General features: G+C 40.0%; 1 long non-coding RNA gene across 2 annotated transcripts in view; it reads right to left on the minus strand.

Moving 5' to 3' along the window:
- Positions 1-21887, minus strand: part of LOC139042695 (uncharacterized) — a 122431-nt gene that overhangs the window by 25402 nt on the left and 75142 nt on the right. Inside the window, exon 2 of one of the 2 annotated variants that reach the window (XR_011499729.1) lies at positions 21719-21849. The exons of the other annotated variant lie outside the window; for it this stretch is intronic. This is a non-coding gene — a long non-coding RNA (uncharacterized lncRNA). The remainder of the gene's footprint in view (positions 1-21718; positions 21850-21887) is intronic. 2 annotated transcript variants of the gene reach the window in all.

The following is a 21887-nucleotide window of genomic DNA, read 5'->3' on the forward strand; positions in this document are numbered from 1 at the left end:
CATTCGGGAATTGCTTTATATATCAATTTTATATCACACGGGTGAAACCTCTCTACATAATTCATGCTTTTAATCTTTATGGGTTTAACCTTAACCTCCAAGCTTTAAGCAGTTCATTCCCTTAAGTCAGTTTTTTGTGTTTGTGGCATAAGTTTCGAACATTACAATGCAGAACAAGTTTCCAGAAACTAATTACTTACAGTTTTTTAAAAAGAAAAAAATGTAACAAGTTAGTATAACAAAGAGTACATTTGTTCTTGGGGGCTTTACATTCACTGTCTTCTTTGGGACGCAGGAAAGGATTATCAGAAAATGTTTGTGCATGTGGTTGTGTGTGCAAAATGGGAGCGAGGGTGGCCTCGAGAATGGCCTCATTTCAGGACGCTCTGAGGAGCCTGGGGTGCTCAGGGATGCCATGCTTTGGCACTCAGTGCAAAGGCATGGAATGTCCCACTGAAAGAAGCCAGTCGTGAATACTGGCAGGGGGAGCAATAAAAACAGAGACTTTGTTCTCAAAAGCTTGCTGAAAGCATAACATTGGGCTATTGAGACAGCTCAGTCTCTCATACACACTCCCACTTGGCTTTGCCAAGGTGCAGGGCCGCCCTGCTCAGCCCAGCGCACAGAGAATTGCTCCCTCTGAAAGGAACCAAGTAGCTCACGGACAGCAATAAAGTTCTTGAAAGAATGTGCCGAAGAAAAGTTTTCAGTCTTTAATTTGTTTACAATTTAAGCCCAGGCTTTATCAGCAAAGATGACTCGGAGGCACTCAGAATTAACTGAGGGTATTTTTTTTAAATCATGCCAAGCTCAAAGGATATCAGTAGCTGCAAGTACATGGTTTTCTCTGGATTTCTTGTTTCTTTTGAAAACGCATCAATGGAAGTTATCACGTTTATAAAGTTGAGGCCTATAGCCATGGAAGATGGCTCCCAAAATACTCCTGGTGGTTGGGAGAGCTATATACCTCATTGTTATGGCAAACAGTATGAATTCAACTCTGGAATCTCAAGTTTGTTAGATAGTCTAATGAATGAATAAATAAATGGATGTTCTAATTAATGAACACAAACCGGTCATCTACCTGTTGATAGTACCTGAAAAGCAAGCAAGAAGAAACAATACATCCCAAAATCCTCACATGGAGGAGGAAATATTGATCCATTAATTCATTCATCAAAAGTTTACTGAGCATTTACTATGAGCTAGACCACGTAGACTGCTGGGAGTGCCTGTCTCCGTGGTTCTCAAACTTGAGCATGCATCAGAATTACTTAGATGGCTCAATAAAACACACATTACTGGGTGTACCCCTGGAGTCTCTGATTCATTAGGTCTGGAATGAGGCCTAAGGATATGCATTTCTAACAAGTTCCCAGGTAATGCTGATGGTCCAGAGACCACACTTTGAGAACCACCCACCTAGTACAAGAGACCAACAAGTAAATGATTACATTTCACAGTGATAGGCAGTAAATGTCATGAAGGGTTCTGTGGCAGCAGAGAGGAGGGGAACTTCATCCAGCCTTGTGATGAAGGGACCAGAGGATGTGGTCAGGAAAGGCTTTCCAGAAGTGATAACATTGACTGAGTCTTGGAGACCAAATGGGCTTTTTTGTCAGGGGAAGAAGAATTGGTAAGGTATTCCGGATAGAGGAAATAGCATGTGTGAAGGCACAGGGGTGAGAAATGGCATAGTGGTTTCAGGGAATGGCAAGTAGTTTGTGGCAAGAGTCAGGGTGGATAACAAGTATCCATCTACAACACCTGGCACAGGATGTTGTCAGAGAAGAGGTTGTGTAAATAAATGGAGTTGCCCAGCACTATAGTAAGTACCATGGGAACTCTAGAAGGATAACACGTGATCCTAGGCTCAGCTTTCAAAGAGCTGTCAAAATTGCTCAGGAAAGGAGAGAAGATGCATGCAAAATGAAGCAGCAATTCATGAGAGACCACAGGTCAATACAGTAGACACCAATAGGAGGCTACCAGGATCACAGCGATTTCCTGTCTCCTCTGGAAATGACCCACAGCCCAAGGTCCCCAGTGGTAGGGTCTATTTTAAGTGATTCTGCCCCAGGCCATACCAGATTTTTCTGGAGACAGGTGTCTGAAGCAAGCAGGCCAATCAGAGTGCTCCTCTAGAAATATGTGAAATGAAATTGAGGAGAGAACATAAATCCTCTGGTAGGAAGCCTGTGAGATGTGCAGCACAGGAACTATTGTTGCCATGTTTCCCAGAATGTGGAAGAAGCTGAGAGAGAAAAGGTGCCATGCCAAGGGAAGCAAATATGAGAGAGGGACAGAGTACCGGCAGCATTTGAGCCTCTGATTGCAAATGTCCCTAAGGCCCAGCTGTCCTTGATCTTCCCACCTCTTTTTGGTATATTAATTTCCTCAATAGCCTTCCAGTAAATTTGTCTTTTTGCCTTAGCCAGATCAAGTTGAATTTCTGGCCCTTGCAATCAGATCAGTTGTGACTGCTACAATCAGCAATCTCTCGGAATTCGATGCATGAAATAGACACGGAATGGGCCCACCATCCATGGGCTGAACCTGCAGTAATGGCGGCATGGAGCCAGTGGGATTTGACTCTGCATCAACACCCCTGGGCAGGATTTAGTCAAAGATAAGGGAAAGGAGGCCCTGTCAAATGGAGGGAATAGCATAGGAGAAAGTGTGCTGTTAAAGATAAATGTGGTTTCAAATGCTGGAGAAGAGGTCAGCCTGGCTGGACAGAAGAGTTCCTCTAAAATGGGGATGTTAATTCCTTGCCTTGATGCGAAGCATCAAATATGGAGGGGCTCGAATGTCAGCTTCAGAGGTTTGGGCTTTCACCCGGAAGTCCTGGAGAACCCCTGGGGAAACAACAGGAAGGAAGTGGGGTTCTTTAAGAGCATTGTCTCTTGATAGATTTTCTTTTCTTTTTCTGGTGAGAGTTTTTTCCTCACTCTTTTTCTTTCTGAGAACAGGTTTTTTTGTGGAAGATGCTAATTGCCAGCCAGCACACAGTACATAGCAGAGCCACATCAGAGGATTGCTGGGGACTGAGGATGGGCAGCCGGGCTCACCCTGGGACATAGAGGTGACAAGAATAGCAGTGTGAGGCGTGGCCACTGGGAGACTATAGGCCTCTGAGTGCTGTAGTGGAAAGAGCACTGGGCTAGGAATCAGAAGGTCTGCCCATAGACAATTCATCTTGCCTCATTGAACCCCACTTTCCTCATCTCTAAAATGGGGATGTTAATTCCTTGCCTTGTAGTCCTTACTGGGTGGCTATGCAGAGAATTGAGAGAAAATGTATGACAGAGCCTTCTGCACTGCCAAGGATTGTACAACCGCTTGTGAAGGATGCTGCATGATTTAGCCCTTCGTTTCAGGAAATCTGTGCCAGAGCTTTTCTGAATCATCCCTTGCCGTGCACTTTCATTGGACACCTGCAGTATTGCCCAAGCAGCCATCTCACTTTAAAGAGATGCTTTCCCCTACATATTCTAGGCCAGCCCATCCTTCGTAAGGCTCTTCTTTTTTTCAGCTCAGACAAGCCGCAATTACAAATTACTTTCAAGACATTTGAAATTGACTGGGGAAGTCTGCACATGCTCTGGTCCGCGGAGACCATGTTTGCTTATCAGGTTGTCTCCTCTTTATTAATGTGGTCCCAGGTTCCCTTTCTGTAAGCAGCTCCTTCTCTTTTATGGGAGGGAGCCCTGTCTTGCAACTGACAATGTGCTTCCAGGAACCATTCGTCTTTTTTTTCACGCACACTGCATTTAGAATTCTCTCATGTTGCACACGGGAGAGTGCACCGACTGCAAATCCGCAGGGGCCAGGTCTGATGCTGGGAGCAGGGCACACCTGTCTGGCACTGCCAGTTCCGCCCTGATTTATTCAGAGATGGAGCTGAATGCTCTGAACATCTTCAGTCCTAGAAGGTCCTTGTCAATGCTGTGATCTATATGTGCCTTCAGAGAAGCATCGAAGAGACCCGTCCAAATTGCGTATCTTCCTTTACATGGATGAAGGAAGAGGGGGTGCCAGCTACAGGATGGCTACAGTGCCTTTAACCATAACAGGGATGTGAGGAACGCTGTCATTACCACACTTTACTGCCTGCGCTCTTCTCTACGCCTTGTCATTGGCAAGGTTTCCGACTTCTTCGTCCTTTTAAAGCTTTACAGAATGCGATAGAAGAGAGATTTCAATTGTAAAGTAAAAAGGCACTCTGTCACTTTTATCTCCACTGATTCAAATCAGCACATGTCTCGAAACTTTTCTGTTATTGGGCCTGCATTTTAATAGGACAATTCTGAAAAGTGCCCATTTTCCTAATTATTTCAGAATTATGTGGACAGTAATTACCATCTTCCATTAGCAGCACTAGTGGTGGTTGGGACAAATTTCAAATGTATCCAGCAAGTGCTTTACACTAATATGTCTGCTTCATTAACTTCAATCAAAAGACAGCAGTGGCTCCTCATAGCAATAAGTTTGCTTTGATACATTCTCATCAAATATTGATCTGAATAGTCTGGAGGAGTGCTTAGCTGGGCTGTGTGAAATTTATTTACTGAATACATTATTTCTATCCCCAAACTGCCAGTTGCTATCTCAGAAAATCTATTTTTTTCATGTTAAAACTTTATTAACATTTAGGAAATCACTATTTTGGGGGGCCATTAATTCAGCTCTGTAAAAATGTTTTCAGTGCAAAATCTTCAACAGAAAAGGAGAGGATCCAAAATTGTATCAGATAATAGATTTTCTTTTCTACTTGGCCAGAAAAGAAATTTTTTTTTCAGAGAACCAAATATATATCATAGTGACTGCCAGTTGATCACCCCCTTCTCAAAACCAGGTTTACCCAAATGTGATTTGTGTGGCATGAAGTTACAAGAGATTTTGTTAAAAAGAAGACCATTTGTAATTTTTTGGAAACTCTTTAATAGGGAAACAGACTTCTGGTGTTTAAAACTTCACCGATTCAGGAAAGAGTGGATATTTCTCTTCGAAATGTATGCATCATGGGGCTGAGTGTCCTGTTTCACATGGACTCTTCTGTTGCAGCTGAGGCCTGTGAGGGTGGCTGAGCAGTGAACGGAATACAGAGCAGGAAAAAGAGCCTGGCTGAAGAGTTCTGAAGGAGGAGATAGGCGAGGTTAGTAAATAGGTTCTGACAGTCCTGTAGAACCGACAAGAGACAAAGCACCAGGCATGAAATGGGAATTAGAAGGCCATTTAGCAATTCAAAATGGCAACCCAATCAGCAACTGAGAGTTGGCAGGAAAAGAAAAATCCAGAAGATGCTTCCCACCTGATTTCACTGTAGATTTGAATGTGAGGTCACAGGAGCGTACAAAGGAAGGCTGTCTCTGAGGGGGAAAAAAAAAGGGGGGGAAAAAAAGACAAGCAAGACAAGCCATTTTCCCAGGAAAGAGGGACAAAATCTCCATTAAATGCTGTGTATAGTGACTGAAGGGAGAGTCAGTTGACTCTAAGTCATTAGGTGTATTGGGGTTGCAAACCCTGAGATTGCCTGGAATTCTCTGACAAATATTTACCGGTTACCTACTGTGTGCTAGGTTTTTGTTGCTAGATGCTGATGATCAGAACATGATTTCAAGATTGTGTCTGCATCCCTGAAAATTGATATGTTCAGCCCCGTTGCCTGTAAGAGTCATCAAGAAGTCTGCACCATTACCTTCTCATCTCCATTTCTGGTGCCCAGATGAGTCCTTTCCCTGACTCCTGACTGGGATATGGCTGGACACAGCCTGCAACTGCGGCAGTCGCCCCTGTCCCTCAAGAAACAGAATGGAGAAGCTTAACGCACGTGGGGCCAGAGGCTGTTGTCAGACTCTAAGTCGAAGACTGGCCCAGGTTCCAGATGCAACTCCAAAGTCCATTTGGGAAAAAAAGAGTCCTGCACAAGTATTCTCAGCCACGCACAGAGAGGGCCGCCTTGGGAACTGCTCCTCCAGAGGCAAAGGATGCAAATAGGGTTTTACACCTTTATGTCTTATACATATAAATAGCTTTACACATAACAGCCCATTTGCACGTATTAGCACACTAAATGTCCAGGATGGGTAATGTGGCCCCTATTTTGCAGATATGGAAACTCCTCCTCCAAAGGTTAAATGACTTTCCCAAGGTCATACAGCTAGCAACATTCAGAGTCAAGACTCAAACGCTGATTTCCTGATTCCAAACCAGGCACTCTTTCAATTATTCCATATTTCACATCCGTCCAATATCTATTTATAATTCAAATGTGTATGGCATATATATAATGTTGTATGCTTACACTGTTTATATATGTCAACACGCCTAATATGTCTATGCAGCTATTTGGTAATTAATAGAATACTTGCCATTGTTTATTGAATGGTTACTTTGTGGCCAGTGCTGTATTAGATATTTTAGAGCTTTATCTTATTTAGTCCTCATATCCCTAAGAGATATGTATTCTGATTGTCATCTTACAGATGAGGAAACTGAGGCTCAGAAGATGAAATATTTGGTTCAAGAACACATAATGAATGTGAAAGTCTGTGTCCTTTCTATTTTATAATACTGCGTCATTTCTCTTTCTCTCTCTCTCTTTTTCCTTCGCTCCCTTCCTCTTTGTCCCTCTGTCTTTCTGTCTGTGTGAGTCTGTGTGCCTCGCCTCATGGCCATGTAGACTTGTGCTGTGCAATTTTATGCTGTAATCCAATAAGATATCAAATGCAGACGTAGCATGAAGTGGTAGACAGGCAAACACAGGACAGACAAGGGTAACAGTGTCCTCTTGGGCCATTTTAATTATTGAGCTGAAATCAACCTTTCTTGTTTGCTCTTGGCAGTTCTGAAAAAGGTCTTGCTGAAAAAAGAAATTTGAAAAGAAAACTTTGAGAGGAGACAGACATTTTGCCTGCCTGATAAGAGGCAGTTTGCTTCAGAGCTGTGGGGAACAATGTGTTTAAAGGTGGGAAGACAAGCTGAGATTGACAATGGGAGCTATATATTTGTCTAGAGAGGTAGAAATTTTAAAAAAGCATGAGAAATTATTATAATAAAAGAATACTAGTAATTCAGTATAGAATTGTGCTGTATGTTGTGGAAAACTAAATGGGAAACATTGCTTGTTACCTTGCTGTTACGTTAGAATTACACTGAGAATCTCCTGAAGGTTTATAATTATAAATCCAAAGGATCATTATACTGCATTAGAGCAGATAATTCCTGACCTGATTTTGGATCAAGGTGAATTCAGCTTCTTTTCATCAAAGTGCAATTATCCTTTATTCAAGCCCTTTCCAGATCTAGATTCCCTTTGATAGAAGGGGAAAGAATGCATTCTTCCTAAAATAATACGTATATTTATTAAATACCACAGATCCTTATTTGTAAACTGAATTTTTGCTTTCCTGGGGTCACTGGAGGATTGTACTCCGTAATTGAACAATGCCTTAATGAATGTAATTTGGTGGCTCCACTTGCTAATGTGACTAGTTCCTACTGTTTATTTCATTTCAAAATTGGACGCGATCAGATATGGAAACATAATTACACTGTGTAGAAATAAGCCCCAAGATTTCCAGACCTGACAGAAGAAAGCTTGTGGGCATGTAATTAAGAGAGAGGGGAGAGGTTGACCTACTTTTCCTGAGTTTCAGGGATCAACCTGTATATCTGACTGTGGATCAATTCATCTCCTTGTCTATTCTTCTCCTAATAATCCTGACCTCATTTTCTATTGTTTGCACTAATGAATTAATTTGTAGTCTAATTCTGTTGATTTAGAAATCCAAATAAATGAGAGATTTTGAAGTGTCAATTAAGCAATCTGTGGAATTCCTATCACAAAGATTGCTTTGTTAGCCTCATTCTGCATTCAGTATGTGAAATTAATTTGGGGACAGGGGTAATGGGAGGAAACGGGTGCCAGTTACAGGGTCATTGCAAGGGATGATTCAACTTAGAAACTGTCAAATGCCACACATGAAAACTAGGAGTCTTCTTTATTTTAAAGAACTATCAATATTGAAATTAATCATCTGGAAACATTCAAAATTCTTGATGGCTCTCCCATTCATAAAGAATAAAGATGAAATTCCTTTTCTCTGCATTCAAGGCCCCATTCTAATTTCCAGGAAAGGAGAGGTTTGTTGGAAATAATTTGTCTGTGAGGCCTATGGAGCATCCAAATGGAGACGTCCAGTAGGGTTTTATGAGTCTGAGGCCCTGGAGAGATGTCTGGACTAGGATCAACCTGAGAGTTATTAGCATACAAAGCAACATTTTCTAACAGAACGCTCTGTGATGATAGAAACATTCCACAATTGTTCTGGCCATGTCCACATGTTATTATGAATATTGAGCACTTAAAGTATGGCTAGCGTGACTGAATTTTTACAGTTTATTTGATTTTAATTAATTTAGATTTAAAGAGTCATACCTGACTAGTGGCTACCATAGTAGACAGCAGAAAGATAGAGGAAAATTGAAGACAGTGGAGGATGAGACTGCTCACAGAGATCGTGTAGAATAAGAAGGGAAAACAGCCTAAAATAGGACTGAGGGGAATAAATGAGCATTTCAGGGATGCGCAGAGAAATGAACCCACAAAGGAATCTGATTAGGAATAGTCATAGAGCTGTAGTGGGAACCCAGCAGGTCAATAGACAATGGAGAATGGAGTTGCCAAACAGCGAGGCCAACAGTGTCAAATGCTGCTGAGAGGTCAGGTAGAATGAAGATTTCACAAGGACCACAATTTACTCTTGCAATAGTTGCAAAATGGGTACTAAAAGATACCCAGAGTGTGTCCTCCTCAAAGGGACATAAAATGCTTTGGAAATTACTATTTGTTTTTAAAAGATGTCTAAGATTTTGTTTCTGAAAATGAAAATTCTCTTCTATTTGAGTTGGTCTGCGTATGGTACATTTTCAAACAGGTGTTTGAAAACAAGTAACTCGATTCAGTCAATGCCCCGCTCGGTGACAGGATGCTAATGAGTACTTTTCAAAGTGACCACTTGTCTGATGAAATTTAACCATTTGACGTCTTTTCAAAGCAGTTTATGTGCTGTGTGGAGCTAGCTATAAACTTGTCTTGAGGATGGATGTGGAAACTGTATTCAGCGAAAAGCCCAGAGCAATAACATGGATATTTTCGTGACCACCTATTGAAGTCCTCGAGGCCTAGGCTGTGCATCTCTGAAAGGAAAGCCCTTTGAAATCAATGCCCATGCCTTTCAAGCACTGTCTGAACCCTCTTTGAGTTGTCCATCTGCCATTTCTTTCCTTGACTAGTTTGAATTCTTTACAATACCACGTAAAATCCCCACGGTTCACTAACTTTTAAAGAGCAATATTTCTTCCCCACCTCATTTTGTGACGACTCATACAATGAAGCCACACAACTTTATCTTGTCTTGAGCTCCAGAGATTTCAGTTGAGTAGAAAACAAGCCATATAGATCTCTCCTCAAAAGCATTCATTGTGCAACAGTCATTCAAGGGGAAATACGAATACAGACATTTTAATTCACTATCCAATCACTCCTAAGCGATATGTCCAGAGAGCTCTGTTTAGTAAGCACAGCTCGAAGATCTGTTTTCTCATTTCCCAAGTATATGCACTCCAATAGCTTCTCCCTGCCACTCATGGTCTTCCCTGGTGATTTACTCCAACTGCAGTCTGACCCTGATGAATTCAGTCCACTTTCTTACAAACAGCAGCTTCACAAAAGCGCTGGGGTTTGACAATTTGAAGCTCTTCTTTTAGCAGAAGTATTACCATGCCCTCTGCAGTGTACAAACCAGAGCAAGATGTGTGAATCTTTCTGGAAAGCAGAACCTTATTCCCTGGAGCCTTCACACGGAGATGCTAGCGGATGTGGAGATTTAAACAGGAAAAGATATTCATTCCAAAGATGATGGAGGGACAGGACAGAAGATCAACAAGAAGCTACTACTGCTCTGGGATATGCAGTTCTACAGCCATGCTTTTATTCTCTCACTAAAGGTTTCTCAATGTTTCTTTGATAAGAATATGTCTAAAATAATATTATCAAGCTCCAGTGTAATTGGTATGAATTTTTACCAGTGTACTTCAGGGCTGGCAACTTTTATTTTTTTCTTAAAATCAAATAAATCTAATTTAGCCCCCATCTCTTACAATTGATAGGAAATTCAGTCTCAGCCGTGTTTTGGGAAACTCCTCCTCCCCAAGGGATTATGCGGGAGACAGAAGGGCTATTCAATCCAGAAAATGTGATGATGGGCCTCTGGTCTTTAGTCCATTATGGCCCTTGCTCATGGCCATCCTACCTCATTCAAACTCAAGTGGCTCTTCCCCTTCATGTCAAGCTTAAACACAAAAATTTGACGGTGCTCCCAAGCTGAAGCATCCAATGTCTAGTCCCCACCACCCCCACCCCCGCCAATCATACATATAGCCATGCCCACTTTGGAGATTTGCATGGAAGCAGAGAACAAGTATCTTCTATTCAAGGAATTCGGTACCAAAACTAAAACCCAAATCCATTTGCAATCCCTAGGGGAGTCCACTGAGTATCCCAGGTCAGGTCTCTCCTCACTTTTGGTCCAGGAACCAGCTTCCTTCTCTTCAAGTCCAGCATGATCCCTTGAAGGATCTAACATTGAAACCTGCAAATGCTTAACTCAGAGGAGGGGAGAAGTAAGGGAAGCCCAGCCATTAGCCATTGGACCTCAACCATATCAGACTTGGTGCTCCCTTTTCTGACAAATATTTTGTAATGTCCTTTTTACTATCCTGAAAAGAAACTCACCCATAATAAAATCTACATACTCACATAATTAAGATAAAGAATATAATGTAATACTAGAATTGGATCATAAAGGGGAAATTAAAAGAAATTAATAATGAGCGAAAACGTGTTAGGATAAGTAATAATGGTCTAGACAGATTTGTAAATGGTGAGGGCAAAAGGAGAAACAACCTTGATTATAATGGGAATAATATGCCAAACAAATTACACTTTCCAAGATTGGAAAAGGTGCAAGGATGTTATTCTCACAAGTGAATTGGTCCTCATTTTTAAGGATCATGATCTGGTATATCACTACAGGGTACTAGTGAAGTATCATGAAAAACACATCTCCTAATTTGAAATCCCATCACATGCCAAGGTCTACATTGTAGTCTTCAATACATAAAGAGACCTTGGAGAGCATGTCTTTAGTAGACAGTGGGGCGACAGAGGGAATATTAGAAAAAGACGCTAATCAAAGAAGCTTTAGAGAGGTTATCATAGACCTCAGAGGACAGGATTAGAATAAGACTGAAAAACAATAGGCAACTCAAAAATTAACTAAATTTTCTATACGAAATGTTTATAACTAAGATGTCTAGTCTAATTATTGAATTACAATAATAGTAATAATGATATACTTAAGTTTCATTGAGGAAATTCAATGAGATCACTGCAATTCATATATTTACTTTTATGCCCATTGAACAGACTTAGAAGTAAAAATTTCCTCTTACCAATTTGTATACAGCAGGTACAAATGCAGATACAGGTATCTCAAATACGTCTAACAGAATTCATATTAGTGTCTTACCTTGTGATGTGGTGAAGAAATCTTGAGAAAGTTCCAAACAAAACTAATGACAGGTTCTCCCATTTTACATGGAATTTGGCATCTTCTCAAAATTTTAATTGTCATTAAGATACATGACAAATATTTTAGGTTTCCATATAAAATTGAGTTTGGTTCCAAACTCTGATAAGTATAAACACTTTTTATACCTACAATGTCTGGTGGGGCATTCTAAAATTGTGCAGAAAACGGCATTTGTCTTCTTTTTGCAAAGCCTGTTCCAGCATTGCAGAACATCTAGGCTGCCTGGCCGCTGCTCATGGAATGCCAGTAGTGCTCCTTAATCTTTATGACAACCGAAAACACTTCGCTCAACTTCTAAAGGCCTCCTGGGGTGGAGTGTCGGGTGAGGCGGTGATGTAGCGCTCTAGCTTAGACTCAGTAGCCTACATCGTAGAACACAAGGCTCGAGTGTTGGGACCAATATTACCTTCTGATTTTTCAAATTTACTACAGTAAGAACAAGACAAAAATTAATATTTCAACAGACTGTACATTATCTCATTACACAAGTTATAGAAATAACGAAAGAAACAATGGAAATACCTAGACTTTATGTCAAGTTTAGAAAATCCAGAAAGAATTAAGCTGTCTTCTCCACTCCAGCTTATCTGCCATTCCCACATTCACACTATGGACTCTGTTATTACCTGAAATTATGCTGCCACTAAAAGCACTGATTCAAATATATCATTCTTGAACATTATGTCTAACTCTTCGAGCTGCCTTAAAGCATTCCCACTGTGAGTGTTAAATTAGCACCACTCCTTAAGACATTCAGTCCATCAACTTCTCTACTTTCTACCTATTGATCAGTCCTCCACTTTCTTCGCTGCGCTCTTTATCCAGCTTAGATTCCACATTCCATCACGTCAATAACACTGTTGTCATTATCCTAATCTCCCTCAGCCATCTGTCTTTCATTGCACTTATCTGGCAAATCCCAACCAGAGCTAAATTCAAATATCCACCTTTTCTCTTCCTGCAATGAAGAATCCCAGGCTGAAGGAGAAAATCTTGAAATAGTACAGGTTCATATTACTATAAATTCATAGTCACAAACCTTAAATAAATCAATCTTCAACACTGCCAAGCATTCCTCTTATGTTCCTCTTCTTGACTGACTCTTCCACTCTCTACAAGGTCTATTTCAAGCATGATCACTCTCTTCCAACGCTCCGACCCCATCTCCTCTTTTCTCTCTATAAGATGATCTTGTCTCTTCCCTTACAAAGGAAACAGATGCCATCAGACAAAAAGTCCCTCAGTTTCTGCCTATCACATGTTACAAACCTCCCTATATCTGCACCAGTCTTTTCTTTCTTCCTTCTTGTTTCAGTAGCGATCTTCCTCCTTCTTTAATTAAAAAAAGAAATCTGTACAAAAAATTCCCTCCAAATGTGTCTCCTCTGCTCCTTGTCTGTATGTTTTCATATATATTCACTCCTTCATCCAGTTGAATCTGTCTTCCGTTCCTACCATTCCACTTATATCATTTCTGTCCACATCACCAATGTCCAGCCAGTAATTTCTGGCTACACCACTTACTTTAGATGAGTTAGTTAACCTCTAAGCTTTAGCTTTTTCATTGATAAAATTAAAATAACAATATCTATCAGTGTTGTTGGGGAGATTCAATGATATACTATAAATGGAATTCTTAGAAAAACACCTGGAACAGAGTGTAAAAACTCCATAAATGTTATCTATTGCTAGTAATAATGGTAGTATTAGTAGCAACAGTAGTAATATTAATAAATCCAACAAGCGATCCTTAGTCTTCCTCCTATGTGACTTCTCAGTCCTTTTGACTCAGTTAACCATGCAAAATACTGGCTTCCTCCTTTATTGATTTATGGGAATGGCTTCATAATGCTATTATATTTTCTTTTTAGCCAAAGTGAAATAAGCTTGCTCTGCCAGATGTGTTCCTTCTATTATATCTGTGTTCTCTGAGCACAGTGGCAACATAGAGGCTGCCTTAAACCTGCCTTGGAGAGCACTTCCTATTTGGGTCTTTCTGGAAACTGGATACGAGCAGTGCCACAGTATTTTTTTATTTGACTCTTTTGTACTCTGCATTCTCAACTCACCTCGAGCAGCTTGGACCTTAGGGTTTAATCATTTGCTGCAAAAGACGTGTAAGCTGTACATGATATATTGAAAGCTCCTTAAGGATAGGAACTATGACTCATTCACCTGTATGCTCCGTGGCATGGGATAGAATACTTGAAATATACCAAGCCCCAGAAATGTGCTTTGAGTCAAACTTAAATTGGCGAGAGCAGACTGAATACTCAGCTTGACAATCACTAATGTACTTTTCATGCTTAAGATTTAAACTGATCTTTAGAAGGCTTTCTCTTGCTTATTAAGCATCCTATTTGCTAAAATTCTGTCTTTCCTTTTCTTGGTAGCTAACATTGAAAGTGTCTCCCATCAGTCCTCTTTATAGAGCATCTATCCCCTGAAATAATTAGTATACTCATAAGTCTTGTTTAGATGCTTCCATCCCTGGTTGGCAATTTCCATTTTAGGGCATCTGCAAAGGCTTTAGATGCCATGACATATTAAATGGAGGTGGGGTTAGAAATTCCAAGATACATCAAGTTCAGGCAATGGGGTAAAGGAACGTATTTTTCCTTTGAGTCAGAATGAGGCAACATTGAAAACAGCATATCTCATACTGTCTGAGATCTTCACATACAATCCTTAATTTGTCTCTACAGAGGATTTATGCACTGGAAGAAAACGGTCAGATATCTGAAACTTAAAATAATACCAACAGGTTTTGTTTCTTAGTCTCAGGCTCAGTGCAGCCATTGGAATAGGCCAGTGTGTGTGTGTGTGTGTGTGTGTGTTTGTGTTTGTGTGTACATATAAATGTGGGTGTGTGCAGAAAAAACATTGTTTCAAATGAAATATTACATTAAACTCCAATAATATAAACCAAATAAAAAAGGACCTAACTTTACTGAAACACAGCAAGGGACTTGAAGTCCTATCAACTCAACCTTCTCCTTGATCCACCCCACAGTGGTCCCTGAAGTACCTTCACAGAAGTCAAGGGCTCAGCAGACACAGTTTGAAAGCTATTGACCTTAGTGGGTGGATGGTGAGAAGTTGGGGGTAGAAATTTTTTTTACTGGACGCCTACAATGAAAGCACCATGGAATTCAGAATACAACAATACAAGATACTCCACCTATTTATGGCATCCTCTCATACCATGTGCAGCACTGAAATTGCGAAGAAAGGGGAAACTTGAGTTTTGGGATGAAGGTAAAGGAAGAGAATGCACCTGCCAAGGAGGCAGAGAATGGAGAGGTGAGAGATGGAGAAGGAAAACAAAGAAAGAGTTGAGTAATGAGAGCTTTTACTTTCTTTTTTTCAGAAAAGAGAGTGGTCAACAGATGATTGAATGTTTATGAGAGGTCAAGCAAAATGAGAATTTTAAAATGTGTTTTGGATTTAGTGACATATAGTCCATTAATGACTTTAGTGAAAGCTAGTTTGTGGTACAATGGGATGGCAGCTGGATTATGTTTGGTCAAGGAGTGAACAAGAGGGATGGAAGTAGAGGCAATGAGTGTAAACAACTTATCGAAAAGTTTGCCTGTACAGGGGAGAAGAGAAGTCAGTAAAGAAGTGCTATTTTGCTTTCTATGAGAGAGAATTAAGCATGTATAAATGCTGATGCAAATCATCTATTTGAGAATGAAAAGTTGAAAACAATAAAGAGAAAGGGGTAAACAATAAGTTAAGTTCCCTGAATGTAAAGGTCCTGGGAAAGTGGTAGGTGATGAGATCTGAAGTTCAAGATGAGTGCCTGGCCTCAGATTGAAGGAAGGACAGATCTGATATTATGACAAATCTGAAGGAAGATGAAATGGATGCAGCTCAGTTACAGGTAGATTGTGTGTTTGATAGAGGGAATACAGAAGTTCCCTTCTGGTCTCTGTCTTTTTATTCCTAAGACAGGATAAAAGGTCATCTACAAGGAGAGACTTGAGGCAGGATTCAGGTTTGAAGAAAAGGTTTTAAATAATCTTTGTGAAGAGACGGAAAACAGGTTGACTATAGAAATATAATAGGTTTGTCAGGAAGAATAGTGGGCCCACATGAAGCTCATGATCTTGAATTCATATTAGAGCTCAGCTGTTCTGTTGAATCACAGTTTTTCTAGAATTTAACTGCCTATTGGCACAGTTGGGAAAGTGGACAGTTGGATTGGTCCAAGGTCGGGTTTTTTCAAGTTGATACAATAAAAAGAGAAATAACGTAAGATATTTGCAGTATTGACAAAGATGTTATTGAAATGATTAATTATGAAACTAGGCTGATTAAAAAGGGAAGTGAAGAAAGGGGAAGGTTGATTGGGAGAAAATAGAGGGGTAAGTGATTTGGATGTCTGAAAGCGGTAAAATAACAGTCATGATAGGAGTAGTTAAACTATAAAGCTAGAAGGAGAGGTGGTTGTGGTCATAGAATGAGGTACTGAAATTAGAGATTTTGGAGGTGGAAGAGTTATGGATAATGATAAGGTCCAGAGTGTAGCTTGGGGAGGGCTAACTGAAGAGGACTGGAGAAGAAAGTCATTGGAATTAGGAGGCGAGTATATTTGGATGGGTCATCCATGTAGGCAATGATGTCATCCTAGGATGACTGGGATGTAGAGTAGAGAGGATGACTGTGAATCAGGTGCCAAAATCTTAGATGAATGAGTGGAGTAGTTGACAGCAATATGGAGAGGGGGAAATTTTTAGAACTAGCTGATAGGAATTTCATGATACAAAGAGATTTAACTACAGCATACAGAAGTAAAATTCTAGAAGAGCCCATGGAGAGAAATGGTGACACTACTATTACTTCCGGGTCCACCACTTGAGAAGTGACATAGCAAGAGTAATTGATGCTTAGGTGGCAGTGTAATCTGTTTGTGCCTTCTCTCCCTATTCCATGCTAAGATTTTCATAGAAAATAATAAATTCATAGTGTAACTAGAGTATATTTTTGTATTCAATTTTCAAAATTTTCATTCATTTTAACTGAGTGCAAAATGGTAAGAAAAAATATTTGACCTATGTCTTTTTGGCATCCCCGTAAACTGTATCTGGAAACATATGATGTCGCTTTTACTCTGCCTCTTCATTTGAGAGGGCTCCAAGGAAAGCAGTGTCCTTAGGAGAGCGAGGTTTCACTTAAGACAGGAGGTGGAGGAGAGGCTCAGAAAGAAGTTGAAGTTATAGCTAACTCATTATGGAAACGCAAAAACCTCGACATCATCTTTTACTCTCATTAAACCCCACATCCAAATAAATCACCAAGTACTTTCATATTTACCTCCTAACTATAGCTTTAAAGAGTATGCTTCGCCACCCCTCCTGCCACCATCCTTCTCCAAACCACTATCTTCTCTGACCCAGTCTATTACAATAGCATTCTCACTATGTTCCCTGTTTCCATTCTGGTTAACCTGCAATCGACTTTCCATTCTGCAGCCAGAGTAATCTTTCTGAGACAAAAGTTAGACCATGCTGTTCCTCTCTCCCCAAAAGGTTTGGGACAAAAGGCCTTGCCCCACTACCCCTCCCATGTACACATATACCTCATGACCCAACTGTAATGGACTACCTACCTAAACATGCCATACTTCCTCATACTTGTGCTCATATTCCTCACTCTGCTTAGAATATCTCTCTACAGTCCTTGACTTCTGTGCTTGGCTACCTCATGCTCTCCTTAAAGATTCAGCCCTGGATAGTTTCTCCCTCAGGAAGTGCTCCCTGACATCCTGACTCTAAAGGCCAAATTAGAAGTTCTCATCCTCTGCCTTGAGAGAACCATGCGGCTCCCTCCACCATAGCACTTATCAAATATCATATAATAATAATCCATTTACTTGACTGTCTTTCCAACAAGAATGGTGCTTTCTGAATAGAAAGCACTCAATAGTTGATTGATGAATATAAATGCATTACAAGATCCACTTGGGGCAATTGTAGGAGATAACGTTAAATACACTTGGGCTTCTTCTGAAGCAATTACATGGACTTTGAATGTAGGCATGGGCTTGGAAAGAAGAATCTACCCATTTCAGACTGTAGTTGATACTAAATGCATTTTCCCCCAGGAGAAGTGGAGCACTGTGGCTTTTCCAAAAGAGGATTATCCAACCTTTGCATTGCCTCCAAGAGTACTCTTGATTTCCCTCTCATATCTTTCCTCTCCTATGTGCAAATTATGGGTCCTGAGCACACAGTCTATCATATGATTGTTAATGGCTGTTAACAAAATGTAATTTTCACAAGATGATAAGAGGGGGCTTATCAAACTTACTGTGCTACAGCAGCGTAAGGTTTATGAATTTATAAAAAATGTTCTGAGGAATACACACACATTTTTTTTCAGGAATTAGGTTAGGTAGTAAAGCCATGGGTATATTTCAAAATGCTGCTTATTCAATTTTTAAACCTTTTTAATTTGAACTAAATTTAGACATACAGAAAAGTTGCAAAAATAGTATGGAGTTCCTTTACAGCCCTGACCCAGATTCTCCTAATGTTAACATCTTACATAGCCTTAGTACAATGATCAAAACTAAGAAATTATCATTGTTTAATTTTGAAATTATATTATGAATTACCTATCTCACCATCTGAAGATTCTATTCTATTCTGTTCTATTCTATTGGTGGGAGGGTAAAGTTTTGCAACTCTAGTTGAAATAAGAGGGCAATGAAGTACATGACCACGCAGGAAAGTTCTGTCATCTGTGTACAAAGAGATCACACCTTGAACTACACTACACTTGCCTGGGAGAGGAAGAGCAATAACACTTAATGAAAGGAAACTAAATGTCCTCTAAAAAGAAGAGAGATTTGGTGGAAAGAATGGCAGACTGGGACACAGGAAGCCTGAGTTCCAAGCTTGACTCTATTATCAATTAGTTTTGTGAACTTGTGCAGGTCTCAGTGCTTTCCGAGGCCCCACTAAGCTCACTGACTTCTAAGACCCTCCCAACTCCAAAGTTTAATGCCAGAGTATAATGTCATTGAAAGAGCAAGATTTAAAGTCAGTGTCACATTAATGTTTAAGAAGCCCTGCACTTGAGTTCATTGAACAATAAAGTGAGGTGGTCAGTTGTGTATCTAATTGGAACAGAACTGCCAAGGGGAATAATTACAATTATTTTATGCCACTGAAATAACATATGTCATGGTTCTCTGTTATCTTTCCTAGATATTGACTTCTGCTTTCATCTTCAGCTGGTACAGCAAAAAAAAGCCCAGATTTCCAGTTAGGATTCAGATAGAAGGATATACAGGCCTTAATTTGGAGGGGAAGGAATAGTGAGGAAATAATCCTTAACATTTTCAATAAAAGCAAACTGAGTTTTAAAAAGAATGAAAGTATGGGAGAATTCATAAAAGTAATCATTGCTTTAGCCCATCCACTTTCATCCTCTAAAACAAATGTAATCTACAATTGCTGTGTGGAAAACCTCCATTCCTGCCAGTAGACGGGAGATAGGGGCTAGCGGGTGGAAGAGGACAGGAGAATAGACGACCTTAGTTAAAATCTAGTCAGTACATAGGACAGGTGAAGGCAAAGCACTGTGATGAAAGCAGTGGTATCAAGATGAAAGGAAATAAGTCAGATAAATGAATAGCACATAATGACAACTTCCATCTGAGCAGTTGTCTCCCACAGCCTGTTGGCAGCCCTCAATACGGACTGTTTGCAAAAGAGAAGTATATTAGTTTGCTAGGGCTGACATAACAAATCACTGCAAACTGGGTGGCTTAACACAACAGAAATTCATTGTCTCACACTTCTAGAGGCTAGAAGTTTGGAATCAAGGTGTCAGAAGGCCATGCTCTCTCTGGAGGCTCTAGGGGAGGACCTGTTCCATGCCTTTCTCTTAATTTCTGGTGCTGCCAGCAATCCTTGGCCCTCCTTGACTCTTAGCTGCATGGCTCCAATCTCCACCTCCGTGGTCACATAGCATTCCCCCTGTGTATCTCTTCTCTTCTTATAAGGACATCAGTCTTATTGGATTAGGAGCCACCCTAATTGAGTATGACCTCATCGTAATTTGGTTACATCTGTAATGACCCTATTTTCAAATAAGGTCACATTCACAGGTACTTGGGATTAGGACTTCAACATATCTTTTTAGGGGACAGAATTCAACCCACAACAAGAAGTTTCCAAATTTTTGTGAGTATGAGAACGTCTCAATGGCCCCCCTTCAATGATGCTGACTCCACATGAGGGGCATTATAATCTTATTGTTTATTGAGTGGAGAAAAAATACATTGATTTTTATCAACTTCCTCTATGTTCAGCAATGCTTTCAAATACATTTGTATTTTATCCTTTCTTATTAATAACAGCACCTATATGCATTTGGAAATGAGTCATACACATAGGTGCAAGACAGTCTGATGGAGATCAGACCCGATCGTCTGAAGGTTAATCACTTTGAGTCTTGACTCAGTTCCAAGGATGCTGTGTGACCATAAGCAGGTTCGCTAACTTCTTCTCTGTAAGGTCTTTGTTTCATCTACGCCTAAAAGAGGGCTGGATTGGTTGACCTTTAAAATGTCTTCTCTGATATTCTCATAAGTTTTTATGAGAAGAAACATTTTAGGCAAGAACACTTCAGAAGTTGTGTTCTTGCCAGATAAGTTCATGTCCAATTTCACAATGAAACTTCACCCCTGCTAAGATGATGTGTCAGCTTTCAGTATTTGGCAATACTCTCAAGGTGTAATTTAAAAATAACTCAATCAGGTAAATAGTTCAGGGAAGCAAATGCTTCATTTTTTTTTAAAGTTGTCCAACTGAAAAGTTACAAATTCAGTTTGTGTGTAATTGATTTGTCAATAACAAGGACAGAACCTGGCAAGGGACAATTAATAAATCCTCAGCTTATCGTTCTGTCTACAGTTAAATTCCTACAACTAGTTGTTGCTTTAACTAAAAGCTCCCTGATTAACACTACGAGTGAACATTAGTAAAATAGTCTTTCTGTTTTTCACGTCCACAAGTTGTTACCATTGTCTTTGGCATTTCTCACCAGAAATTTAGGTCCATCCAAACAGTAACAAAAGAATGTATTTGACATTTACTGACATGGATAATCAAGTGAACCCAGGGCTGGTATTCACCCTTCCTCCACCAATTTTCCTCTCATGAATTGTGACATAATTCCAGGAGATAACTTTTAAAGTGAAAGTGCCCCAGGCAAAAATAATCACAGTAATCAATCAGTCAATCAAGCTTGTATGTTACTGCCATTCGTGATCCTGTCTCTTCCTGGATCAGCCCAGAGATACTTGAACTCACTACAGTTCCCATCAGGACTAACTCATAGGTCTTTATTAACTTACTTTGTGTTTTTGTTTTAACAGCTTTATTTGAGGTATAACTTATACGCCATATAATGTACTCGTTTTGAGTGTACAATTCAAAGATGGTTAGTAAATTTTCAGAGTTGTACGACCATCACCACGATCCAATTTTAGAACATTTACATCTTTTCAAAAAGAAACTAGTTCCCACTTGCGGTCATCCCTGTTCCCACTTCTAGCCCCAGTGCAACCACTAATCTACTTTCTGTCTCTACAGTTTTGCCTACATATTTTTTATTACATTCTATTTAACAAATTAGCTGATTTTGACCCAAGTGGCCCAATTTTTAGTTATATTGTCACTTCAGTCATGTCTAAATGAGCTTTGAGCAAGTTCATGAAGATTCAGTCTGATGTAGGATGTGTGTGTATGTGTGTATCACCTACATGACACAAGTTCCTTAAAGACTACAGCACTTTTGTATTCATTCACTCATCCGAGCATAACGACACCGTGAGAAAGGCAAAATTCTCTGGTATAGTGATTAGGATATGGGCTTTGTGACCAGTGCTGAATTCTACTTAAGTTCCATCGAAACAGAGACTATGTCCATTATCTTTAGCACTATGTCCTTAATGTTTAGCAGAGTGCCTGGTAGATAGATAGAGTCTCAGTGAATGTTAGGAGGTTAAAAAAAAAAAGAAGAAATTAACTCTAACTCACCAGCAAGCCAAACTATAAACTTGCGAAGGTCACTTAGGTCCACTGAGGCTCAATTCCATCTTCTAAGAAATGGGTGCAATATCCACCTCTTAGAATTGTGAAGATTGACTGAGATGATGTATGGTAAGGACCTGGCACACAGATAAGGATAGTGAGGTTCAGAAGGGTT

This window comes from Equus asinus, chromosome X (genome assembly GCF_041296235.1).
Source record: "Equus asinus isolate D_3611 breed Donkey chromosome X, EquAss-T2T_v2, whole genome shotgun sequence".
NCBI classification, from domain to species: Eukaryota; Metazoa; Chordata; class Mammalia; order Perissodactyla; family Equidae; genus Equus; species Equus asinus.